Source organism: Grammomys surdaster, unplaced genomic scaffold (genome assembly GCF_004785775.1).
Source record: "Grammomys surdaster isolate TR1022 unplaced genomic scaffold, NIH_TR_1.0 133, whole genome shotgun sequence".
NCBI classification, from domain to species: domain Eukaryota; kingdom Metazoa; phylum Chordata; class Mammalia; order Rodentia; family Muridae; genus Grammomys; species Grammomys surdaster.
Genome location: NW_021604591.1, coordinates 928,159 through 947,429, shown reverse-complemented (window position 1 = coordinate 947,429; position 19,271 = coordinate 928,159). Strand labels below are relative to the sequence as shown.

The following is a 19,271-nucleotide window of genomic DNA, read 5'->3' as shown; positions in this document are numbered from 1 at the left end:
AAGAAAGGGGACTGAGTCCGACATGTGGAGCTGGGAGAAAATGTAAGGTGGCTCACTGCGCGTGTCACAGTCATCAGGACTTACGGTGGCGAGGAAGGTGACCAGCAGGAGCTGGTGTCAGTAGAGGGCGAGAGCTTGGACATGGTGAAGAAATTCACAGGCAAGGGACAGTGTCTGTCAGTGTTGTGATAAAACACCATGACCAAGGCAACTTACAGAAGAAAGAGTTCACTTAGGTTAGAGTTCATGACCATTGACCAGAGGCCACAGGCAGCAGGCAACAGGCATGTGATTGGGGTAATAGCTAGGAGCTTACACTTTGAATTGTAAGCAGGACGTACAACATACTAGGAATGTCTAGAAACCTCAAAGCCCACACCCAGTGACATACTTCCTCCAGCAAGGCCACATGTCTTAAACATTTTCAAGCAGGACTAGCAACTGGGGTCCAAGTATTCAAACATGAGAGCCTATGGGGGTGGCATCTCATTCAAACACCATAGTTCTCATATGTACTAAGCTGGCTTCAAATTTGTTATATAGCTAAGAATTACCTCGAATTTCTGATCCTCCTGCCTCCTCTTCTTGAGTCAAATACAGAACTTTACAAGTGCTAGGCAGTCTCTCTACCAACTGAGTTACATTCCCAGCATGCAGTAGGATATTGAAGGGAGCAGAAATGGAGGGATGTGGCTCTCTGGTGCAAAGGACATCTTCAAGGAACCCTGGCAGCTCCCAGCTCTCTAGGATTGGGAGAGAGCTGTGGGCAGTAGTTTGCTGGGAAGATCAGGCCTTTAACTTCCTGATTCACACATCACCAGAAGGGGCTTTATGTAGCTGCATTAGGGAGCAGGGACAGGTATGACGTGAGGTTCAGCTTAGCAGCCATGCAGGAAGAGTCTTAGTTACTTCTCTACTGCTGTGAAGAGACACCATGACCAGGGCAACTTATAAAAGAAAGCATTTGATTGTAGGCTTGCTTACAGTTCCAGAGGGTAAGTCTATGGCCACTGTGGCCGGGAACATGGCATCAGGCAGGCTCTGGATGTCTGGTGAAATAGATGAGAACATACAGTTGATCCGCAACTATGGGGGGGGGAGGAGAAGGAGGAGGAGGAAGGAAGAGGAGAGAGAGGAGGAGGAGGAAGCAGCAGAAGAAGCAGAACTGGAGAAGAGCAGAGCATGCTGACTGGGTTTGGCATAGACTTTTGAAACCTCAAAGCTCACCACCAGTGACACACCTACTCCAGCAAGGCTACACCACCTAATCCTTCCCAAACAGTCCACTAACTAGGGACCAAACATTTAACTATAGGAGCCTATGGTAGCCATTCTCATCAACCCACCACGGAGAGTAACTATGGAGGCAGTCTGGGCTTCATGCCTGCTCGAAGCTTGGTAAAAGATGACTGATGAGCAGTGTCTGGTGTTTCTTACCTAAACTGTCTCAAGAATCTCCTTGCGATTCTTGTGAAGTGCAGGAGAGGAGGGAAGGCAGATACCCGTCCTTGAGGCCCCCGTGTTTTCCCTGTAATTTGAGAGAGAAGCCTCTGGTATCTCCATCTTGGTCTGTGGTGACTCCTCTGCTGAGCCTTGTTCTGCCCACTGGTGGCCCTTAATGAAATGCATAGGGAATGATGGACGCTGATGGGAAGGAAGCATTCACTGTCACTCAAGCCTTGGAGCATTAGTGCAGAGCATTCTGGAGAAAGGAAGCACTCCATTGGAGATTGTGGGGATTTACAACATGACAGCCAACAATCTCCCCCAAATCTCCTTACTGCCTGGTGATCTTCCACAAGTGACAGGCACACTCTTCTTTTCTCTGAATCTTCCTCTTACCCCACTCCCACCCACCTTCTGGGTGTCCCTGGCTTCATTTGGTACTAGAATCATGGTCTAGGAACTTCAGGCTCTCCCACCACCCTGCCTACGGCTATGGTTGAGTGGCCCTGGCAGCAGGCCTGCCCTTCCTTCTGGTCCAGACTCTTTCCCTCACCTCAGAAGCACCACTATAGCGTTCTTCCTGCCATCATGGCAGCACTTCCTTTTCTGGTTCTCCATGTCTCACTAGCAGTACCTCTACCTGCACTGACTGGTCTTCTCTGTGCCCTTGAGACTGCTCCGATCAAGGGTACTGTGATGATGATGTCCACGCTAACCAACATGATGAAAACTCTCTGCTTTATTTTACTAGACCAGTTGGCAGCACTAGCGCAGCTGCCCTCTTTCTGGAATATTCTCTCGTGTGGCTACCAGGAACAACTCCCTATGTTCCCCTTTACCTCAGTGAACATCCCTCTTCTCTGTTCCACCTTCCTGAGGAAGCTTAGATGTGAGTGAGCTACAGGTATATGCTTAGTACCTGGGTTTCCCTACCAGGAGCTCACCAAGGCCTTGGCGTTAGGCCCTATCTACAGGCCATGGAGTTCACAGTGTTCGTCTCCTCTGAAGGCTAGCCCACTGTTGCCATTTGGGGAAATTGTTCTAATACAGATTCTGATCCATAAGTCTAGGCATGGCTTGAGGCCCGGTGTGTCCCTGAAGCTCTCAAATGGCTTGATGTATTTATTTATTTATTGGCTCTTTCTTCACACAGCATTTCATACAGGGCTGTTGTGCTGTGTACTAGCTTCTTCCTGGATTTCTCTACACTGATGTCTTCCAGGCATCTCAGACCACACCCAACACTGTCCTGGTACAGTACATGGCTGACTTCAGCCAGTTTCTTTTGTGTTTTCTCTTTTCTTTCATCCTCCTGGTTGCTGGAGCCAGAAAGGTTGAGCTGCTCTTAGTTTCTGTTTCTTCTCTTTTCATCCAACCTGTCAGCAATACTATGGCTCAGTCCTCCCAAACATACCCTGAGTCCTCCCACTCAGCCAGCAGTGCTGTGGCCTCCATCCTCCCAAACATACCCTGAGTCCTCCCACTAAGCCAGCAGTGCTGAGGCCTCCATCCTCCCAAACATACCCTGAGTCCTCCCACTCAGCCAGCAGTGCTGAGGCCTCCATCCTCCCAAACATACCCTGAGTCCTCCCACTCAGCCAGCAGTGCTGTGGCCTCCATCCTCCCAAACATGCTGGGAGTCCTCCCACTCAGCCCCATGATGACGGCAGGGGCTGGAGCTCTCGGGAGGTACCTCCCACACACTGGGCTCTGCTCACACCACGTGCTTACATTTCTATGCATTGAAAATATAATCATCACAGCACAGCACGGGGAACATCTTATTTTTTGGACAAAAAAAAATGTGTCTATACTGGGTAAACGAATAAACACCGAAGCTAAGGAGCTTCATTTAGACCTTCAAATTTATAACTTTAAAATCAAGTTTAGTCTGAGGAGAAGACTGGGGGTGGGAGGGTTAAGATGCCGAGCCTGGCAACCTGAGTTCAATTTCCTGCACCTATGGTGGAAGAAGAGAACTGGGTCCCCGGAGTGTCACCTGATGGCCATGTGCGTGCTGAGGGGCATGCATGTTCCTCATCCCCCAAATCTTAAAACACACACACACACACACACACACACACACACACACACACACAAACCAAAAAACCCAAGCCCAACCCATTGTTTTCTTTTCCTCACACGTAGCAGTCAATAGCACTATTGGTGCACTTAGGGAATTAGGAAGAGAGCATACTATTGCAAGCATTCTGTGTCCTTGCTGGGCACAACTTATATTGTAAATGCCCACAGGTGCATGTCCAAGGGCTTTGAGCATGGCAGAACTGATAGCTTCTTTGGCTTCTGATAAGGGCTATGTGCATTTAAGGCTTGAGAGCTATTTGTGTGATAATTATTGTGACTCACCCAATGGAGGCCTGGTGCCTCAGGCATCTTTGGGAGGAGTGGGGAGCAGGGGTGGGGTAGAAGTGGTACACCTGAGCCTCAGAACATTGTTCCTTCCTTCAATTTCTCTCCTACGGATGAGTTTAAGAGAGGTCCACTCTGTGCTGCTCAGCAAGCTTATAATTTCCTGGTTTGCTTTCTAGTGTTCTGATACCAGAGTCAAAAACAACTCGGGTTGGAAAGGACTTGGTTCATCTTACACGTTACAGACCATCATAGAGGAAAGCCAAGGCAGGAGCTGAAGTGGAAGCCATGGAGATCATTGCTTACTGGCTTCCTCAGCTTGATTTCCTATACAACCCGGGACACCTGCCAAGGGTGGGTCTGCTTATACTTGGCTGGGACCTCCCATGTCAATCAATTAGCAATTAATAAAATGGCTCACAGACAAGTTCACAGGCCAATCTGATGGAGGCAATTCCTTAATTGCAATTTCCCTTTTTAGGTACGTCTAAATTTATGTCATGTTGACATCTGAAGCTATGACACAGAGTATGTTAGGAAATGGTTAGGCTGAAACCAAAGCAACCAACATGGTCACAGTGCGTGGCCTAATTATGACAGCAAGAAACACCTCAATGAACTTGGGTTATTCTGATTGGAGAACTTGTGTTAAAGGAAATTATTAGTAAACTTGTTCATAAAATCCAGGCATCTTGAAAATATAAAATTGGTTTTATAAGTGAACATTTTCTTAAGATTGGGGAGACACTCACTTTTGCCTTGCCTGTGGAGTGCTCTGTAAAGAACCAAGCCTCTCTCAGAACTTTCATTATCCTATGGCAAACATCCACAAACACCACCACCTTCCATCCCCCAGTGCGGTTCTAAGACCGAGCCCCAGGAGCAGGACTCTGACCTAACACTGTCAGTGTGGTTTTGTAACTCCATGATGCCACAGCTTGGCAGGAACCATACTCTACGTTTTGATCTTTTCCCAGGGTAGTGATAATGCGACATTCTCCTAAGATGTTGAACAGTGGCAGTGCAGCTGCAGTTCCTCACTGCAGCCCACAGCCCACTCTATCCTCCAGGGTGTGAGGTCCAGTCAGAGACGTGAGCTGCCAGTGCTCTATCATAAAACGAGCTTCATGTGTGAAGGTAGTGACCCAACAGTGGCTAATATAAGTGTTCTGAGCATGCTGGGGGAGGGTGAAGCTGAGCTGTGTCATATGTTAGGTGGACTTTTCACCTTAATGGTAATTTTTGCTCAGAATGGGTCTATCAGGAGGCACAGCTTTGTAAACTGAGGCAAGTCTGTGCAAGTGAACTCAGTAGAGCTCAGTGGAGGCCAAGGATGGCTACATCTGATGTTTCATCACAGCCTGCCCTGCCCATCATCATGGTCAAAGCAGTATGTTTCAGTTGTCATACACACAACACATTCCCGATAGGACTCATGATGTCCAAGTGGGAGGGACCACAGTGGGGCCGTTCCAGTTCTTAGCAAGATGAGGTGGCTGACAAGAGTGCAAGGAGGCCCTGGCCAGGGCAAGCAAGGCACAGGATCCATGGCACCATTTTAAATAAGCAGCTTTTCCTCCTCCATCCCCCTTTCCACCATCTCCCCTTCCCTCCCCTCCCCCTTTCTCCCTTCCCTCTCTCCTCACTTGCACTCGCCTCTCTTTCTCCCCACTCCCTTTCTTTCTGGAAGGCTCTCACTGTGTTGCCCTGGCCGGCCTGGAACTCTGTGTAGACCAGGCTGACCTCAAACTCACATAGTTCTTCTGCCTCTTCCTCCCAGTATGTGTCACCAAGCCTCTCTAGTTTCCTTTCCTTAATGCGAGGCCTCAAGATGCAATTTGATCTTAAGGAAGACTGACAGCAAGAATATACATACATTTCTTACGAGAAACTGAACTGCAATTGGGGAGCCCGTGTGGGGAGGTGAGCTCTCTAGTCCACTGGGTTTTGATGCTGACTCTCAGTGCTCCTCCCTGGAAACAGGAAAATATAATAATGATTTAGCTTTGGTGACAGCGTTGCCAGGGTAATTTGTTTTCCAGAGTCACCTCAACTGGATACCACCGATGGAGAGGCTTAAGACAAGAGCAGATTGTTGGCTTCCAGGTCTGAGGTCAAGCTGTTGCAGAACCAGGATCTTTCAAGGGCTCTGTGGGAAAGATCCTCCCCTGTGTTTTCCTGCCTTTCTGCCTGGCCAGTGACCCTCGTCCTTTCTCACCTCACCCCCAGGTTGTCCAGTCTCTACCACCATTATCACACATTGTTCTTCCTCTGCGGACATCTTCTCTGTGACTTTTGCCATTTGATTTAGGAGTTACTCATTATGGCCTCATCATACCTTGAGAGTGTATGTACCCAATTTCTAAGTAAAGACACATTTAAAACTTTCAGATGGACATGGATTCTTGATACATGAGTTAAGCTAGTATGCCAAGTTATAATGATTTTACATTTCAACTTTTGCTAAGGATTTATGTTTGCATATCCTAGGAGGGTGTGCTGTTCCCTTAGTTCAGGATTGAGTTGGGAGGTAGAGTGTCAAGAACCCATTTGGGACGTTGGGACACATTGGTTGAACACTATTCCCCAGAGAGGATGGCGGCAATAACAGGATCAGAGGCCATCAGAATGTGAGAGACCACACTACACTCGATCGCTCTCTGCCATTCAGCTAGAGTAGACACAGCTCGGGGAGACCTGTGTCTGCTCTTCAGATCCCAGAGCTGTTGGACTGGAAACTGTTAATCTGTATTATTCTCTATATTGGTTAAGATTTGTCTCCAGGCACATGGAACAGAAGCTCAGCCACCGAGGCTTAGCCAAGCAGAGAAGCCAAGCCTTCTCTGACCGAGGAGGCTAGAACTTAGGAAACAGGTCCTCACCTCACACTGGCACTGACATGCCATGCCAATCTCTGCCCTGATTAGCGTGTAATGGCCTTTCCCTCCCATTCCATCAAACTAAGCCATCTCCAGCCTTTTATCTGCCTTCCAGATAAGGAAGAGAGGCCGGGTGAGAGAAAGCCAATGGTATCCCCATCAGGAAATTGGACTTTCAGCCTTCTGTTTGTATATTATTGAACCAGTACTATAGCAGGTAGTTGCTTCCAGTTTTAGGGTACATGGCACATGCAGTTTCTAATGGGCACATTTGTCTCTGGTCTGACAAGACAGATTCTACTGGAGAGGCAGAAGTCAAGGAGAACAACTCTGAGGTAAAAGCACACAGGCAGATATTTCCCTGGCCAGCAGAAGTGGGTGCTGACAGCCACCCTTCTCAGGAGCATACATCCTCATGGCTTGCAGACTCCTAGCATCAGCTGCCAGGTCTGACCCTGCCAAACATTTTAACTGAACACAACTCAGGCCGTCCCAGTGCTTCTCTGAGAGCTCTCTGAATTATTCAATGTGTGCTTATGCTCTGAAGCATTTCTAATGTGGGCTAATGGAATTTGGAACTTACCCCTCCAGATATACACACACCTCCCCCACCAAAGCTCTGAAACATGCTGCCACCACGTTAAGCACGGTCTGCTCAGAATACGTCTGAGGAGCTAGGCTGTCTATTCAGGATAGCATTTAAGGACGTGAAAAGACATTGATGTCACTTGCTACAGAGTGGCTTCACATCTTGCTAATGAGGGGGTCTTCAGCAGTCAGTCACCCCAGAGGGGTAGAAGAGCAAATCCTTGTTCCTAGGCAGGAAATGTCCTGTCCTGTATTTAGGGTGGCCTGTATTTAGGGTGGCTTGCTGCAAGAGCCCGTTGTAATAAGGACAGTGGACAGGAAGCTCCCTGACTTTTGGTCCATCTCCTTTATTTAAAAATATACAAGATCAGGTGAGAAGACAGCAGTGATTGCAGTATACCCCATTTTACTCCGATCAGCCATAGTGTTAAGGAGCATATGGAGAAATCATAGAGTCCAAGAGAGGCTCCTTTGTATCAGTGTTTGACCAAGTGACACTTTAAACTCTCACCTGGAGAAACAGAGTAAAGGAAGAGCTTGGGCCCATTCTGATAATATCATTATGTCATCAAGCAAGACCAGAAATATTCTTTACAAGTGAAACATGATGCCATGATTTTCCATGGCTGCTGGGATTAAACATAAGCTCTTCCTAAGATCCAGGGACAAGAAAGCAGTGGTTTCTCTGTCAGGAATATCATGTCAAGGCTTTTAAAGAGCCACTCCAATCTCATGTCATTATGCATTTCCAAGAAAGCACAGGACCCCCAGACTCCCTTCTAAAGGAAGCTGTTGCAAGGAGCTATCTCCGCCCATCTGGATAGTTACTATAGAAACACTGAACAGACTACCACCAAACACAAAGGAAACGTCATCACTGAGTAGTATTTCAAAAATGCCATTCTGAATTCTTTGTCATTTCCAAGCCACTGACCCACAGAGAGATACTGACTAGGAGCCCAAGCTGTGTGCAGGGGAGGGTGTGGCTCAGCAGAAGACAAAGAGAGGATGAGAGTAAGATGCCCATGTAAGTCCATCTAAAGGCTTTGCTCACAGCTATGGGCAGTGGTTGGGAGCCCAGGGGGGCAGGGACTGGCCTGCTGGTGAGGGGCATAGAGCAGGGCTCTGAGGATGTTTAAGGCCAAGGGATTTGGCAAGTATCCTAGGGGAATCATCTACCAATAGAGACCTGACTGCAGGGTCTTGGCCACCTGGCCGCTAGTAACAGTCCTTCTCTGAAGGTGACAGAACCAAGCCACCAGAGTCAAAATTCTATATTGTTCCTAGTTACTACTGGTGTGACTGGACACTGTGCTCAGCCCTCAAGCTCTTTCTTTTCGGTGGCCTGTTTCCTCAGAGGGATGATGAGGATTAATGGTCCACATTTGAGGGGTCTGCCCCATTTCCAGACTTGTGTCAGTAGAAGTTGAGCCCTGCCAATGCATATTCTCCATAAACCCCAGAGTGAAGGCAGCTGAGGTGAGGAGCTGGTGCTGCAACCAGGACGCCCACCAAAGTCACCTCTGCAAAGTGTTCCTCTCGTCAAGGGCTGCAGAACATGTGGGGGAGGCGTATTCTGCCCCAAAGATCAGAGAAAATGCCTCAAGAGGAAGGGCGCTGAAACAGGCCCATTGAAGCCTAGACGAATGTCTCTCGATCCCCAAAGAAGCCTTTCAAGTGCAAAACCCTTTATTCTAATTGGCGAGCCGTGACAGGTGACTGTCACACAGTGCTCACTAGCTCGGTTATAATGTGACAAGAGAATGTATCTTATTTACATCTTTCCTCCCAACAACTACATTTTATATAGCCTATAGTTTGTACCACAGTGAACTGAGATTAAAACAGACCTTTCTTAACAGCAATCGAGACTTGCAGTCTCTATATGGAAAGAGTCTGTTGTGTTTTCTCAGAGAAGGAGCAGCAAACGGTAACAGCTGCTCTCCCTGGGGGACTGGGAGGCTGTCTGACTGCCCTTCTCTCAACCCAAGTATGAAGCTTTGTGCTAGGACTTAGACATAAAGCCCCGCCCTCACAGAAGACACAGGTCTTTAGTTCTGTTCTTTATGAAGCAAAGAAAATACAAGAACAAATCCCACAACCTTACATACAACAGGGGTAGGGGCGGGGTATGATGTATCATGCACTTTACTTTAAAATTTGGGGTTTTTAAATTTAATTAATTAATTTTGAGACAATGTCTCACTGCATAACCCTGATTGGCTTGGGACTTGCTATGTAAACCAGCCTGGCCTAAAATTCACAGAGATCCATCTGTCTCTGTCCCTGAGTAGGTTAAAGGCATACACCACCATCCTTGGCTCCCTCCTAGCTCTTAGGCAGGATATGTTTATTCTGATTTGGGTGTACGATCTGGGGAGGAGGTGTACGATCTGGGGAGGAGGCTCCAAGGCTTATTTAGGTTCCTACTGATAACGCTTCATGCTAGCCCCCAGAACAGTGCTGGACATACAGGGTATGGGTAAGGCTGACTCACCCTCCACACACACACACACACACACACACACACACACACACACACACACACACGGCTTTCCAGGCTCCTCACGCTGCTGTATTATCCTAGCTTTTGGTTCTAGTTTCCTTCCTTTTGCTGTGATAAAACACTGACCAAAAGCAACTTAGGGGAGGAAAAGATCTATTTGGTTTACACTTCCAGGGCACACCCCATCCCTGAAGAAAGTCAAGGAGGAACTGGAATTCCGCTTGCTGCCTAACTCTTGGACTCTTAGCTAGCTTTCTTATGCAGCTCAGAATCATCCTCCTGGGGAATAGTGCCACTCATAGTGGGGCTGGGCCCTCCTGCATCCACGAACGATCAAAACCATCCCCCCACAGACATGCCCACAAGCCAATCTGGTCTGGCAATTCCTCAGTAGAGGTTTTCCTCTCAGATGACTCTAGGCTTTGCCAAGTTGCAAATCAATGCTGCCTAGGCATGTTCCTTCAGATATTCATGTCCGCCTAGCTCTAACCTAGCACAGGGCCTTTGCACATGCTGGGCTTTGGCCAGTACTTTCCCCTGCTTCCCTATTTACTCTACCTACAAGATCAGCTATCTGCCTCTTCCTTAAGGAAGCCGTCCACCTGCTTCAATGAAGAGACCTGGTTCTCCAACTGACAGCAATGCTTTAATCGCTAGACAGCCCATGTACAGTGATACTGGGACAAGGCCCAGGTTTGCACCAGGCCACATTACTGACTTCATGGTTACACACTCTATGGTATCTGCACAATGACGTAATCATCTAGAGACACACTGCTCAGACCATGTCCCCACTGCAGGATTCAGGCATGGTGGTGGCACATGCCTATGGACCCCAGCCCACCAGAGGATCATGAGTTTGAGGCTAACCTGAGCTAACTGCTGAGACTCTCCCCTAAGACCTAACAGCAAGGGCAGTGAGATGGATCAGCAGGCAAAGGCATTTGCCACCAAGCCTTACTATCTGTGTTTGAGCCCCAAGACTGACATGGTAGAACAAGGGAACCAACTCCTATAAGTTGTCCTCTGACCTTTACATGTGCACCATGGCATATTCACAGCACATTCATGCATGCATGTGCCAACACACACACACACACACACACACACACACACACACACACACGGAGAGGAGAAAAGAGGAGAGAGAATAAGGAACATACCCACCTGTCTTGTTGACAGTTGTATAACTGTGTTGATGTTCTAAGCACTGTTGCCTAAACTAAACGGACTCCCACATCTGCTGGGGTATCTCCAACCACTATGATAGCTTTGCCAGCTGACTTTTCCCCACTCTCAGTAAGTAACTGCCAACATCTGGTAACAGAGTTCATTTCTTTAATATAAGTGTTCTGTTGTAGACTGAACAAGCATCTCTGCCAATTAAATTACGTTTGAAAGAAAATCCTTCTCAATGCATTTTTGATCCTATGAACTGTTCAGCATCAGTGTTAAGGCTTTTCCTCAGCTTTCAGCACTGTCAGCCACCAGGGCTTCATAATCACCTCAAGTAGTTTAGCTTGGACTGGTAAGTGTGAGTGTTTTAATTTTCAATGTTCCATAACTTATGAGTGTGAATATTATGGTCCTAAATTGCCATTAGGGATTGTTTGATGTATTAAAAATACCCCAAAGATATACAAATCAGGTCACTCTTGTTATGTCCCATAGGTATTTAGTTAAGAGTTTCTTATCAGAAAAACAGGAGAGTCTTGTCTCATTGTAAAAAACTATCTGAACACTTTACTTTGGAACAGCCAATAATTTTATACTAAGAACATTAGAGATAGGGGCTGGCAAGATGGCTCAAAGGGTAAAGGCACCTGCCACCACGGCCGATGGCCTGAGTTCAAAGGGACCCACTTGGTGGAAGGAGAAAGCTAACCCCTGCAAGTTGACCTCTGACCTCCACGTATGTACACCATTGTACACATGCACCTGCACACACACATACACACACTAAATGAATAAATCTATTTATTCATGCATATAAGAGAGTATTTCTCTAAAAAAAACCAAACAAACAAAAACCCCAAATTCATCACCTAAAGTAGGATGTGTCATTTAAAGCCAATATATCAATTTGCTTGGCAAATTAAACCTTGCTCTGAAGAGCCTTGCAAACCTCCTGAGAGTCCTCCTTTATCTTTCAGTGCCATGCAAACACAACTTCTTGGGGGCTGACACTCTGGATTGTTTTTATTTAAACCCTGGAAGTTGTTCTGAGAGTTAACAGCTTTTTTTTTTTTAATGTCATATTTACTGAAGCCATTTTCTTCTCGTGTCAGCTCCAGTATTTTGAAGCCACTTTTGCCCTTGTGAATGACTGATCCACGTGTGTGAAGTAGCTGCCTCTGTCCCACGTACCTGAGGGTATACATCCAGCAATGGGATAAAAATGCAGCTGCGGTCTATCTGGCACACATCCTTCTGTGTGTCAGCTACAGCTTGTGGTTACATACAAAACTGCACCTCACTGTCACAAAGACTGTCAAAGGATACTTCTGAATGCTGTGCTGGATGTAGGTCTCATTCTTGTCTTAAGGTGTGGCTTTGCTGTGACACTTTCATTTGCTTAGCCACAAGTCAGTAGAGTCACATCTTTGGCTCTTGTTGGACTGTGCTTTGTACTGCCATCATAGCATTCAGGAGTTTGCTTCTTGAAATATTTTAAAGATTTATTTGTTTCACTTTTTATGTATGACTTTTTTGCCTGCAAGCATGTATGTGACCATGTGTGTGCTTGTTGGACCTCCTGGAGCTGGGTTATTGATAGTTGTGAGCCATCATATAGGAGCTGGGAATTGAACCGGGGTCTTCTGCAAGAGCAACACATGCTCTTCATCTCTGAGCCATCTCTCCAGCCTTGGCAATGTGCTTCTTTATCACATTGTTGCCACACTTGTGAGACAAGAGAATGTGTGGTTCCCCACATGGGGTGAGCTCAAGGTATTGTAGTGCATGGCTTGAATACAATGTTTTGTTCTAACTGCATCCAAGAACCTCGTTTTGGCTTCTCTAGACAGTTCAGGTGATGTGTGGTGGTGGGACACACAGAAATTGTTAGCCAGGCTTCCTCAGACATGAGGCTGCAGTGTATTTAGAGCCTGGAAGAAGTCGGAGCTGGGGAGACACAGGTGGTGGCATATGCTTGTCTGTTTTAGCTTCTGCAGCTGGACAGGATCCCTGCTTCCATTTTATGTCGGCTGCTTTGTTACTATGTTGCTAGGATGTGTTTGTAATTGGGTACTTGAACTTGAAACAGTGGGTCGCATCCCATCCACAACTGGAGGCAGAGATGAAGGCCTGCTGCTTCCCAGCTCCTTTTCGCCACTTACATAGTCAGAATCTCAGCCAGGAATGGTGCCACCACTAAACTATGTCCCCGGCCTCATTTTACTTTTTAATTTTGAGACAGAGTGTCTTCCAACCTGGCCTTGAGTTTGTGAGATCAGTAATCCTTCCTTCCTCAGCCTCCCAGTGGCTGAGTAACTGGGACTACAAATGTGGCAAGATGCCTGGCCTGTGTATCTTACCCTGTGTAGTTACTCTTTTTTTTTTTAACGCTTCACAAATTTGCGTGTCATCCTTGCGCAGGGGCCATGCTAATCTTCTCTGTATCGTTCCAATTTTAGTATATGTGCTGCCAAAGCGAGCACCTGTGTAGTTACTCTTGCTAATTGTGACCCCACTAAGGCCTCTGGTCAGGGGTAGCATTTTCATGCCCCCCCCCCGGATCTCTATGATACTTGGGCTCAGCAAGTGAGGGTGGGGATAAAGATTTATTTATCCATTCATTTTTAGTATATGTGTGGACATCGTGTGTGTGCACAGAGCTCATGGGGGTCAGAGGAGGCATTGGATCCTCTGGAATGGTTGTGAACTGTCCTGTAGGTGCTGGGAACCAAACCCTGACCCTCTGGTGTACTCTTAACTGCTGAACATATCTCTCTATCCTTTGTGTTCATATTTTATTGGTCATAAATTGGAAAGGATGGGGACTTTGATCCTCTCTTGCAAGAGGTGGATGGATACACATTGGGCTGGATACACATTCTCTTTAACCATGCACTGGCTGCCCTCCTCAGCTAGGTTCTGCATCATAGAATTTTAATAAAAACCTTGAGCATCTCAGAAGGTGCTTATGGCTTATGGTGTTTAAATTCTATGTCGAATAACTTGAGTCTCTAATTAGTTCTGATCTAGGTCCCAGGAAAGTGATGGCACCAGCTTCCTTTCTGTGGCCGAGGAGCTTTCTTGGTGGCCCTGCTTGTCCTTATATCTCCTGTCGCTTTCCTATCTGCAGTTAGGTCATTACTTAACAGTTTTTGTTACTTTTTCTGAAGGGCAAAGTTCCTTGGATGCAGTTGTTCTTTGAGGCAGGGTCTCAAGTGCCAGGAGCTAGCTTCAATCTTACTGTGTAGTCTAAGGTGACCTTGAACTCTGATCTTTAGTCTCTACCTCCCAAATGCTGGGATTCCAGGTTTGCCTAGCACTCCTGGTTTATGCAGTGCTGGCGATGGAACCCATTCCTTTGTTTAACACCTGCTAAATTAAGGCTGGGGATGACCTGCAAAGGAGGCAGGAACTCAATATGTTTATATTTAAAGGAAAACAAACAAAACCCCCAAACAAACAAACAAAAAACCATAGACAAAAAGGGGTTCAAACAAAATCCCCACCCTCCCCATGGATAAATACCTTTTCTAGAATGAAAATTTATTAATGAAGTGTTTGTGTGGCTGGCATTTTGCTCAGCTGTGTGTTGAATTTCTTACTATAATGGCAATATTCACTATGCATCTTGCTAAGCAATCTGTCAGCTGTTTGCTTTGTCCTGTGAGAATGGAGGGACTGGGAGGGGTTTTAGTGGTTAGACTCTGTACTGCTCCTCCCTGAAAACTCTGTAATCCTTGAAGTTCTGACAAGCATATTAATGTGGTTCATTATCTGTGATTTTTATTTTTCTCTCTGATTTTCCAATGTGGGTTTATATACACAGGCAAACACTAAATTATCTGGTATGTAATTATTCAATTTTTATTAGGATTTACTTTGGGGGGCAGGGATACACTTTGTAGCATAGATTAGCCTTGAACTCACAGCAGGCCTCCTGCCTCAGCCTCCATTTTCCAAGGACTAGAGGTATGGACCATCTGGCTCCTTTTCTCTTTCCTGAGAAAGAATTTCTACTATATATCTCAGGCTGGCTTTGAACTAGAACCTACTCCCTGTGCCTCCCAAGTGCTAGAGGACAGGCATGTGCCAGCACATCCAACCACAGGATCTAAGCTGTGCTCTGATATAAATGTTATAACTCAGAGTTTAGCTTTGTTTTTATCCAGCTGATCCTTTGTAATCACATCCTGTGACTTCACTGTCCTCCACATCCCTCTTGTCATAGCCTGTTCTCATTAATGTCCTCAGAGCTGTGGCCACAATAGAGCCTGGGCGGGCGGCCCCACCTCGCTGTGGTCACGTGGCATGACAGACCCTGCTGTCTGATAGAAAGGGGTGTGAGAGTCAGAGATAATATGGCACAAAACGCTCTGGCTTTTTAAGGAGCAGCTGCCTCGTCATGGTGGGAAGGTGGCTAAGCTTTCTGACAGTGGAGGCTTTGCCTGAGCTGGGAGGCAGGCTGGGGGTGGGTGGGGTAGGGGTGGGGGCAGGACAGCTCTCCCCTCCAGTCAGGAGTTGCCTCTTTGCTGCGTGGAGAAGGACGAGTGCCTTTTCAGATGCTGTTCCCACCCCTCCTTCTACCTAGTGTGTCTTGTAGTATCGTCCTTTGTTTGCCATTTGGCTCTGAGGTATACACCAGCCCTTGTTCCTAGAGTTATCATGAGTTGGGCTTTCAATGTGTGAGTTGACATTGGGTTTTGACTGAAAAATCTGTATTTTAAGGGGTGGGTCATGATTGTCATCCAGACCCCATCCTGACTGGAGTTTCTTGGACCATTTGAAAGATTGTTTCTTTGTGTTTACACTTATTGGGATTGTCTCTAAGCAGTGTTTATTTTGTTTTTCATTTTTAATTTTATTCTAGTTTTACTATGTGTATGTCTCTGTGTGTGTGTATATGCACGAGTGTCCTGGTGCACCCGGAGGCCAGAATTGTCAGATTCCACTGGAGCTGGAGTCGTAAGTGATTTGTCAGCCACTGGATATGGATGCCAGTAACTGAACTTAGGTTCTCTGCAAGAACCACCAAGCCATCTCTCCAGCCCCGGCAGTGCTTGTCTTTTAAAGGCTTCAAGAGTTAAGTTTCAGAAACAACTGGAATTAGAAGCCGAGCTTTGCACTTAGATGTGTCAAGCCTGGGGCTTCAGCTCCACTGGCTATGGTTCTGATCAGGCTGCTGAAAATCTGGACATGGGTCTAAGTCCCCTTGAGTTCTGCTCAGAGACCTCTACTCCAGTGAAGCTGGGATTCTTGGCTTTGCCACAGGAAAAATATTTCAGGATGAGAACTATTATGAATAGAGTTGGAGTTTATTAAGAAATTCTCAACATGAATTTAAATAGAGGTGTGAGGGGGAGTGAGGCCCTTAGAAAAAAGAGCGTGCACACTGTACTGTGGGTGTGGGCTTCTCAAGACACTGTGTCTTAGCAGTAATTTCTGAGGCCCTGGGAGTACATCAGCAGAGGGCTTCTAAGGTCCTCATCCTAATTTTATCTCCTTTTCTACCCTCTCAATAAGTGAGGTTTTAGAGCAGAAATACCGTGGAGAAGACTGTAATTTCATAAGGCAAAACCATCATGGGCCACAGAGCTGGAGAAGTCTCAGTGGTTAAGAGCATTTGCTGCATTTGAGCATTTGAGGAATGAAGTTCAGTGAGTTCCCAGCACTCAAATCAGGTCCAGGGAGGGCTGAAGCTTCTGGCCTCCATGGATATCTGTACACACACACACACACAAACACATCACATACATACACCACACACACACCACACCACACACACACACACACACACACACCACACACACATCACACACACATAACACCACACACACATAACACCACACACACATACACCACACACACACACACACACACACACACACACACACACACCACACATACCACACACACACCACACTCTCCACATACACATAATTCAAAATGAATCTTTTTAAAAAATAAAGAATTCATGGGTCACATGGATCCCACAAGGGATAAGATGTGTCATTTACTGCAAATGGAGTCCTGTGAGACTAAAACAGAGTGTGTGTGTGTGGGGGGAGGGAGTCAGTTCATACTACTGGAAGGTCATGTGCACTTAGGCACAGCTCACTGTTGGAACATTTGTATTTGGAACATCTGTATGGAAAGGGCACCTTTCTCCGTGTTAGCAATCGTCACAGCAGGTGTCAGCTGTGCAAGAGCTGCTGATGCTCAGCTGACTGAGGGGGCTCCGTCCCTCCTCACAGCTCCCCTAATACTCTGTCTGTCTGTCTGCCCCAAAGGAATATACCTCTATAAACAAAGGGACGGTGTGGAGGAACAATAAAGACTAGCAATGAGGGCAGAGACCATCTCGGGCTGGCTAGTGGGACCTGGTCTCTGGGTCTAGAGAAGAGGAGCTGTAGCATTCTCAGTGAGAAGAGGGAAGCAGTCCCCTCAGGAGACAGGGTCAGAGCAGGGGAAATGGGGGCTATGACCACTTCAAGTCAGAACCAATTAAGTATCATAGGGTCCATCTCCTTCTCTCCTGAATTATATGTCTATAAACATTTTGCTGGATAGTTTTATGTCAACTTGACACAAGCTAAGATCATCTGAGAGAAGGGAAACTCAATTAAGAAAATGCCTCTGTGAGTTAGGGTTTCATACAAGCCTGTAGGAGGTTTTCCTGATTGGTGATTGATGGAGGAGGACTCAGCCCATGGTGGGCGGGGCCATCCATAAGTTGGTTCTCCTGGGTTCTACCAGAAAGCAGGGTGAGCAAGCCATGGAGAGCAAGCCTGTAAGCAGCACCCCTCCATGGCTTCTGCATCAGCGCCTGCCTCCAGGTTTCTGCCCTTACTGCTTTTGATTAGGAACTGTTATGTGAACTGTGAGTGAAATAAACCCTTTCCTGCCCACGCTGCTTTTGGTCACGGTGTTTCATCACAGCAATAATAACCCTAACTAAGACAGCATTCTAGGAGACTATCGACCCTGTGCACCCTCAAAGTCACATTAATTAAGTAGTCGTGTGTGTGTGTGTGTGTGTGTGTGTGTGTGTGTGTGTGTGTAGGCCATAGGTTGTCTTCCTCAGTCGCTTTCTACTTTCTACTGTGGCAGGTTCTCTTTCTGAACCTGGAGCTCCCAATTGCAGCTAGTTTAGCTAGTTAGTTTCCCCAGAGGTGGAGCTCCTGCCTCTGCTCCCAGGTTCTGGGATTAAAGAGGCTGCCACAGTTCTGAGATCTGAGACCAGTCCTCATGCATGCAGTGCTAATGCTCTATCCACAGAGACATCCCCCAGTTCTCACTTAAAAAAAATTAGGAATATAGAAAAATAGGTTTTCTAAATTAAGGGATGCATTAATAAGATCTTCAGAAGTGGGCAACTTCTACAAGTTATACAATAAGCTAAGTAACTGATCTGTCTATGTGGTGGCCTTTAGAAACGTCACATAAATGTGGTGGCAGACATCAGAAAACTGCCATGCTTCCGTCATAAAGCTGGAGACAAATTTACAAAGATGCTTAAAGATTCTTAGCTCTCCTAGGCAACTGGCCTCTCCTGTCCTCTTGGCTGGTGCGATACATAATGTGGAGTGTGAGTGTCCCCAGGGAAATGGCTGTTTTATTTATTCAGCCGCTCTGCTCCACACTGGTCCAGCTCCATCTGCACCTCCTCCCTCCAATTCTGTTTCATTCATGCCCATTTCTTCCCGAAGAGGCCCTCAGCATCTATTTGACCACTGTCTGCTTCTCCACCACTACCCTGGCTGTTCTGACACCCTCTCTGCTTTGTGCTCTATGTCCTGTGCAGGTCCCATGTCCTGGAGGAGGGGGCCACACCTGTCTTGTGTGCTGGGAAGTGGAGGAATGGAGAGAAGGCAGGGAAGGAAACCATTAAGAAAATGAGAAATTGGATGAGTTCCTGACATTTGCTTCCCTATGTTGAGATTCCAGTCAGACCAAATGAGGAAAGAAGAGGGAAAGTGTGAATGGGCCCCAGGAAAGACAGGGGGTCGGAGAGGGTTACAGCTGGGGCAAGGCCCATGAGTAGCTGGCTGTGGAATGTCTCACTTGAGTGGGAAATGAAAAGGAAAATTTCAAAAGCCCTGCCTGCCTTCTGTTCCTTGAAGTATTGTAACTGTTCTAGCAAAGGATTCAAGCTTTTAAATTTTGGGTTTGCAGCAACTGTGTTCCCATGGCAACGGCATCCTCTCAGGACTGATCCAGGTGCATGTCTGCCTAATTAAAGTCTGGTCCTACTAGGCAAAGAGTCATTTTCTTTCCATTAATCATTATGCAAATTTCCTCCCAAAGCC

The 19,271-nt window shown here is 46.7% G+C and overlaps 1 protein-coding gene and 1 non-coding gene across 2 annotated transcripts in view; one reads left to right on the top strand and one right to left on the bottom strand.

The window, feature by feature from the left end:
• The window catches only part of Add2 (adducin 2), an 88,144-nt gene that overhangs the window by 15,850 nt on the left and 53,023 nt on the right, over positions 1–19,271 (top strand). The gene's annotated exons all lie outside the window — the stretch shown is intronic.
• Positions 13,342–13,448, bottom strand: LOC114617010. The gene has a single exon (XR_003710727.1). It is a non-coding gene; the product is annotated as a U6 spliceosomal RNA (small nuclear RNA).